Genomic DNA, 7828 nt, shown 5'->3' on the forward strand with positions numbered 1-7828 from the left:
GACATATTTTAAAACAAAGTAGTGACCCTAATGCTCTCTAACAGCTGGTGCCCCTAGCAATGGACCTGCATTCCCTAAGTGTTGCCACTGATATCACCGAGATGAAAACACTGAAAGTAGTACGAGATTCTTAACTTCAGTAACTTCCATTTTACCCACCTTAAAGCAGCACTCTTAAAACTTAAGAATGGACCAGCTGGCAAAATCCCAGCATTTTCCACTCATTATGTATTGAAAAGATCAGCAATTTTGCCATTTCTGCTCGCAGACATGTCTTTGGATTGCAATGGCCCATTATGACCCCTGCCACTGATGACTTCTCCTTACCTACTGGGGCCAATAACTTCTGCTCCCCTGACAAAACGAATGTTATGAGCACTTGGAAAAACTACTTAGCAATATCTACTAAAGCTTAATATATACATACACAGATGAATTATGAAAAAGCTGCTTTGAATATCTGTGTCCTTTTTGTGGATGTTATGTACTCATTTCTATTGGGTACATAACCAGAGTAGAGATTCTATGATTTTCCATCACCACTTGCGATTATATACCCAACAGAAATTAGTTCATAGGTCCAAAAAATGTACGAGGGTATTCCGAGAAGCTTTCTTTATAATAGTGCAGAACTAGAAACAATTCAAATGTCAATTAACAGGAAAAAGGATAAATAAATTGTGGTACTTTCTTCCTTCTCCATTAAAAGTAACCTAGGACTCTGGAGAAATGGCCAATTCCAAAGCAGGAGAAGGGAAGGTGAGAGATGAGCCTGGAACATCTTGCTATGCCAAAAAGTAAGAAAGTGTTAAAAAATAAAAAGTGATGGGGATCTGTCAGAAGAACACAGGGCCCAACTTCAAGGGACTCCCACTAACCAAAGCTGAGCAATTTGTGCCTCAAAATATTTAAAACAGTCATGATTTATAAACCATTGAAAAAAGGAATTCATGAGTCCATACTGATAATAGGTAAAAATATCAATAAGTAAATGGGGGAAATGAGTGGGCCCTTATAAACAGTAGAATGCTGAGCAGAGAGAGTGCATATAGAAGGAGTGCTGGATTTGGAAGATCATCGTTTTCTAGCCAGTGTAGGTAAGAACTTACTCATGCAAGGGTCAAAGTACGCTAAATTTCAGGAGTAAACTTGGATGCGGTAGCATAATATTTGCATGGTGTTAAATGTTTCCCTATATACTGCTTATTAGCTCTAAGAGAAAACATAATAACTGTACAGTGGAGATCAAACTTAACCTCATTGATGAGGTGCAAGTGGACATCATGTGCCTCCTGATGGGATGTTCTAAGAAGGACACGCTATTGCTTAAGTAGTCTTCCAGATAAAAATACATATCCTGAATATATTCGGGAGGAAAGATTAGATAAACCTCCAACTGAGGAATGTTCTGTTTGTAAGAAAAGAGACTGTATTCTTAAAAAAAATTTTCAGTATCATAAAAGACAAGGAAAGGCTGAGGGAATGTTCTAGACTGAAGGATACTAAGGAACCATGGCAAATATATACAATACCTGATCCTGGACTGGAACTTCTCTGTAGTGAAAATGAATGCTATAAAGAATAATTGATCAACTGACAAAAATTGGGATGTGGGCAATTGATAAACATATTGTGCTAAATTTACTGTGGTTAATTGATAATTATGATAGTGTTGGAGAAGATCCTCACTCTTGGGAAATATACTCAGAAGTACATGGTGGCAAATGACCTAGGTGGGTGTATCCCACTCTTGAAAGGTTCAGAAATAAATTGTGTGTGGGTTTATGTGTGAACAAGAAAGAAAATGATAAAACAAATGTTAACGATAGGTGAATGTAGGTAAAAGGTACATTGTATTTGTTCTATTTTTACAACTTTTTAGTAAGTTTGAAATTATTTCCAATTAGAAGTTTCTTAAAAATTGTAGTTTATTTATTTGACGCAATGGTTTTCAATTCCAGGGGAAAAATTACGGGGAAGGGAGGTGCTACTAGCCCCTAGTGGGTAGAGGCCAGAGAGATGCTGCTAAATATCCTATAGTGCACAGGACAGTCCCCACAAGAAAGAACTATCCAGTTCAAAGCATCATAATGCCACAGTTGAGAAACTGTGATCTAATGGATGAATCTCATAGAAAATGCTGGGAGAGATAAAAGACTACATGCTGTTTGATGCCATTTATATGAAGTTCAAGAACAGGCTATGGTGACAGAGGTCAGAACAGTGGGAGGGGGTGTAAGGGAACCTCCTAAGTCAATGGAAATGTTCTATATCTAGATCTGGGTGATGATTATAAAAGGACATACATATGTAAAAGTTCCCTGAGGTGTACTTTCACATTTGTTTGCATTACCTCATGTAAATATACCTCAATAAAATGGTATAAAAATAAAGCAATGCTCTCATGAAAGGGCCAAACTTAAACATAGGATATGCCTATGAAGAAACTATTCTGACAAACATCATACTTTCCAGTCATATAACTATTTTTTATTTCATTACTAGGATAATTGTCAGGGCTAGACGAGTTGAGTCCTCCAACTCCTGCATTCCTTGCTGCTTATCTCTGACATTCACATCATAAAAGCTGATTTACAACAACCTAATCACTTCCAGAACCTCCCTACTCTGAAGGTGGAGAGGAGAGGTAGCAACCTGAGATGATGAATGAGTGGTGTGAGCCGATTAACTCTAGTAAGGAGGGAAAAAATTTTCAAAAATTACATGTAAAAACAAAAGCTATATGGGCAGGCTCAGTGATCTATGCTCGGCTTTCTACTCACAGCCTGGAGTCGAATTAGGCTCTAGCAAATAGTATACATTCCCAGACATGCTGTTTTCCTGAACCTGACTTTTATAAGCCCCAAAGTCAAGCATTTCTGAGAACGTCCTGTGTGTGAAGAGATTCACATTTCCCCGAGGATGTATCAGTGAAGGGCAGCTTTAGTTCCACTGAGAGGTGACTTTGCCCTCTCTTGTGTGCTTCTGCATCCCAGGAATCTCAGGATGCCCTTAACTCTGCCGCCTTCCCCCCGAAAAAGAAGTGTTCTGGCAAGTACAGGAGGGCCCTATTGCTTAAGCCCAGGGTCTACCGTCAGTTTTACCTAAACCTAAGCTCTTTCCCTGGCAGACATGTGGGTGGGACTGGAAAGGCTAGATCTGCTCACTCTAGAGAGGAGAAATGTCAATGTTCTCATTTATTATCTCAGATTTTTTCTTCGGGGTCTTCTTGCTCACAGGGCATGAACAAAATGGCCAATGTTGCCTATAGATGAGCAATGATTATATACTGGCCTCTAAACAGGGTGCCTCTGTGGTTAACTTCAGTATTGGCAAAATGCAGAGTCCTTATGCAGACGTCAAGGCCCTCTGGTCTCTTCAAATTGACCAACTCAATGCTGTTCCTCACTTACCCTGCTTCAGACTCACGTACATTAATCCTCCTCCTCCAGCACACCAGCACGCGCATTCCAGCCCCCTTTGGAAAACTCTCGGTTTTGCTGACTTCTAATCATTAAGGCCCTGATGTAAATGTCACCTCTTCTGTGATGCCTGCCCTGATCACTCTTTCTAAAGTAGAAAATAGTTCCTCTACTAATGAGTCACTCTGCAGCACTTGATCCTTTTTTAAGTTCCCAATCCTGACTTATTTTCTTCAATTTATGTATAAGTTTGTAGCTGAATGGATGCCCTATGGGAACAGGGATCTTGTTTTCCTGTTCACTACACTTTCCTGGAACTCACAGTGCCTGGCACCCCACTGATGCCTAGTAAATATTTGTGAAATTGAGGTAAATGAATCCTCACATTGCGCCTTGCTAGGAAAGAGTAATCACCCTCTGACCTGTCGTATGCCAGACTTAGAGAACTGATTGTGATTAAAATGGTTGGACGCTAACCACAAGAAACAAAAAGTACCACGGTTACACCTGTCAATCTCATTGTCTCTGGTGGTTCATTATACATATCTGGGGCTTCTCCAGTTTTGAAGTTGAAGAACACGTGGTTTATAATTAGCGCCTTGGTCTGCAAAGAAATGTTTTGTTTTATTAATCATAGCTCTGGAGATCTGCTTAAATTAGCAGCTTCTATGTCCTAAGATGGATCTGTATACTATCACAGCTCACACCCCAACTTTATAAACCCTTCCTTTTCCTCAAAATAACTATGAGCAGAACTGAAGAACCAATTCCTGGCTGGGTGACTTGGGACAACTTTTGAACCTCTTGAGATGCACCAGTAAAATGGGCATAATCGTATCTAAGCTTGAAAGCTGTAGTGACTATTAGATGAGAAAAATGTACCTTTCTTTTTAAGACTCAATACAACTGTAATAAAATTGTTTAGTTTTGATTTTCTCACCATTTCCTTGGCTAATCTATAAACTCCATGAGGGCAGGGATTGGCTCCTGTTTGGTAGGCTCCCATCTCAGCATCTGGGATTCAGTATGCTGGAAGAAGTATGCAGGGCCTAAAAGTCCCCAATGAAATAGAACACACCCCAAGAATTTTATACCCAGCCAATGACGCAAGCAAATACTTGATGAATGCATGAACACGTGAATGAATGAATCTGAGAAACACGACTCACACGGGGCCAGACACATGGCCATGTTTAGCGACGATGGGCCGCTGTTAAAATGGGCCTCTAAACTGCAGTTGGAGATTACTTCTCTACCCAGATGAAATTTAACTCTTTATTCCATTTGTCAAAACACTGCAAATCAATATAATTCAACCAATGGGGCTCCCAAATGCCACTCTGCTCTCCTGAAATAAATGTACTTTTCTTGTCTTACTGCCCAAGCCTTGTTGTGTGTGTGTGTGTGTGTGTGTGTGTGTGAGAGAGATGAGAGAGAGAGAGAGAGAGAGAGAGAGAGAGAGAGAGAGAGCGAGAGAGCACGCGCGCATGTATGAATGCAGAAGCAGAGGTGTGGTAGGCGCAGTGGAGACTGTGAACCTAGTTCTCCAGAGAGCTCCAGCTGAAGCCTACAGTCTGACCACACATTTAATACTGGCCTTATCAGTGTCTCAAAACATTCTGGGGAACCTGGCAGAAGATCATCCCATTAACGGCATGAGACACAGATGCCAGGTCGTTCTCCTCTCAAGGGAACTCTGTCTTATTAACAGAGAGGTTTTTTTTTTTTTTTTTCCCTCTCCAAATAATACAGGCTTTGTGAGAAGTGCTAGATGGTGACTGTGGAGTTAAAGCCTCGATCTGATTTATCCTTATCCCAGGGGTCAGTATAGGCAAGAGCTACACAAATGTCTAGACACGGAGAGGAGCTGCAGGTTCCCTCAGGCCCTGCAGGCCTTGCCCCAACAAGGAGAGGTCACTATTGAATTCAGACCCGGATTCTCTGTGGTTAAACTGTCAACATGAAGGTGCAGCCAGGGCACTGTAGAGAAACACCAGCATTTCTGTCTGAACAGTGTCCCCTCACTGCAAATAAGTCTCATAGAAACCAGTGAGAAAAATCAATGCCATTAAAAAAATGCTCTGGGTCTCATGGAAGAGAAAGGCAATCTTTGCTGTGTCTCCCCCACCCCCACCCCTCCAACCATTTGTTCTAAGAGCAGAAGGTATGCACCCAAGTCCAGAGAGAAGAAAATGCAGATTTAAATGTCACAGCAGCCTTTTTGGTACATCTTTCTGTTTCTCATTTATTGCCCTTTCTATTTACAACTCATGCTAATGATTCAGCTCCCTTTCAGTAAGCTTTTCCCTATATGACTTTTTTTTTTTTTTTTTTTGGCTAAAGCAAAGACATGAAGAGATTGAAATGTTTAGAATAGGGATTTGCGAACTATGGCGCATGGATCAAACCCCGATCATTACTTGTTTTTGTAAATAAAGTTTTATTGGAACACAACTACACCTATTCATTTGCATACTATCTATGGCTGTTTTCCTATACAATGCCAGAAGTGAACAGTTGACAGAGACTGTATGACCCGCAAAGCCTAAAATAATTACTATCTAGCCCTTTCTTAAAACAGTCACCTTATGGTTTAGAATGCAAATGTGCTGTCTGTGAAGTTGTATCAAGCTTCAGCATTCCCAAAGCCATGAGCTCTACACAGTCTAAGTGTCTCAGGCCATGCAAAAAATGTCTTTGAGGTACAAGTTTATTTCAGTGTGTGTGGGTAGTTTGATCAGGTCCCTTAGGATCCTTTTTCCAACTAAGTCAATTGATTTCATCAACACTCTGAATTTCAAATTGGCAACAGCTGGAGAGAAGCTGTCATCTGGGCAGTGGAGTTTAAATACCACCACATGTTCTTTGGTGACAGGGTATGGATTGGTTCGAACAGAGTATGACAGGGGAAGCTAGGGAATGGGGATGGAAAGAGAGGGACAGGGGGAAGGAAAGGACGGGGAGATTATAAACACACTTAAAATCCCTTGCTTTTCAAAATGTGATAGGTGGACGAGTGGCAATGGCATCCTAACCAGATTTGCAGATTCTGAATCTGCACTTACAGAGCAGCCCCTGGTGATGCGATGTCCTTAGGACCAGAGGAACACCGTTTCCGACGACAGAGTTTTGAGGAAAACGATCTTTGCAACTAAAGGTGCTTCTGCTCTAGGACACCACATCTTCATACCTTCAGACATTCTAATTCAGGATTTCTGAATCTTAGTACTTTTGGCATCTTGGGTGGGATAATTCTGTTGTGGGGCTGACCTGTGCTTTGCAGGATGTGCAGCATCCTACCCACTAGATGCTACTAACACTCCTCTGCAGTTGTGATAACTCAAAATGCCTCCAGACACTGTCAGATGCCCTTGGGAGGCAAAATCACCCTGTTTGAGAACCACTGCTCGAACAGATCCAACCTTGGAGCCTAAGGAGGACTCTGCTCCTGACCCTCCAGAAGGGGCCGTGGATTAAGCCCGCTCCACCCCATACAGCAAACATCTGCCTGACCTTGTCACTAGACAGGGCAGAGGTCCTTCGTTCTAGAGAAGGATGACCGTATTCCAATATTGGGTATGGTATGTCTCTAAAATCAGGGGATTGCAGTTTTCTCTTAAACTCCTCAACAAACCCACACTTGATAGCCTGTCCTTCTCTTAATGAGTTTTCAGACTTCTCTGTGGTTAAGGCCTTCTCTATCTTATTTCTGCCCTCCATTTGATGCTTTTGAAATCTTAAGCCCTTGGTGCATTTTTCTTTCTTCTTTAGTCATCAGCCTATCTAGTGGTCCCAAGTGATCAGCAGGTCATAAGTGTTTGCAGTCACAGGTCTGCCCTCTGCTCCTGTGGTACCAGGGAAGGTGCGAACAGACGCAGGAAACAATTTCCTTCAGTCAGCAGTTGCTGAGGGGGAGGGGGCGGCTGGAGGAGGGGAGAGGAATGTGGGTGCTCATGATTTAGATCCCCCTCCTCCTCCCCTAGGCTTGGCCTGCATCCCCTACTCACGGAAGGGCCATTTCCCATCCTTGACCACTCCATGAGCCTGGCCCAAAATGAAGACCAACTTCTCTGAAACCAGCTGGTTCCAAAGAAGGCCATGACTGATTCTGTTTTTCCCAATCACAGAGGCTTTTTTTTCATTCTAGGGACTTGCCTTTGAACCATCATGGTTAGGAAGTGACAAGCATTGCAATAGGATTAAAATCACTTCTCTTATTGACTCAGTACAGTTACAAGGATGAGCCTGATCGAGATCGAAACTCAGTTTGGACCTTCTAGTCACTGACTTGCTCAGTACACTAACTTCCTGATAAACAATTACCCCAATAAAGACGGACCATGTAGTTCAGGGTCTTGTAAAAGGTAGTGAAGGGGCTAACCAGGAAGCAACATTTTTAGAAACAC

At 41.9% G+C, this 7828-nt stretch overlaps 1 protein-coding gene across 5 annotated transcripts in view; it reads right to left on the minus strand.

Moving 5' to 3' along the window:
• PRICKLE2 (prickle planar cell polarity protein 2) overlaps positions 1-7828 on the minus strand; it is a 332917-nt gene that overhangs the window by 6758 nt on the left and 318331 nt on the right. The gene's annotated exons all lie outside the window — the stretch shown is intronic.

Source organism: Pteropus vampyrus, unplaced genomic scaffold (assembly GCF_000151845.1).
Source record: "Pteropus vampyrus isolate Shadow unplaced genomic scaffold, Pvam_2.0 Scaffold41, whole genome shotgun sequence".
Taxonomy (NCBI): domain Eukaryota; kingdom Metazoa; phylum Chordata; class Mammalia; order Chiroptera; family Pteropodidae; genus Pteropus; species Pteropus vampyrus.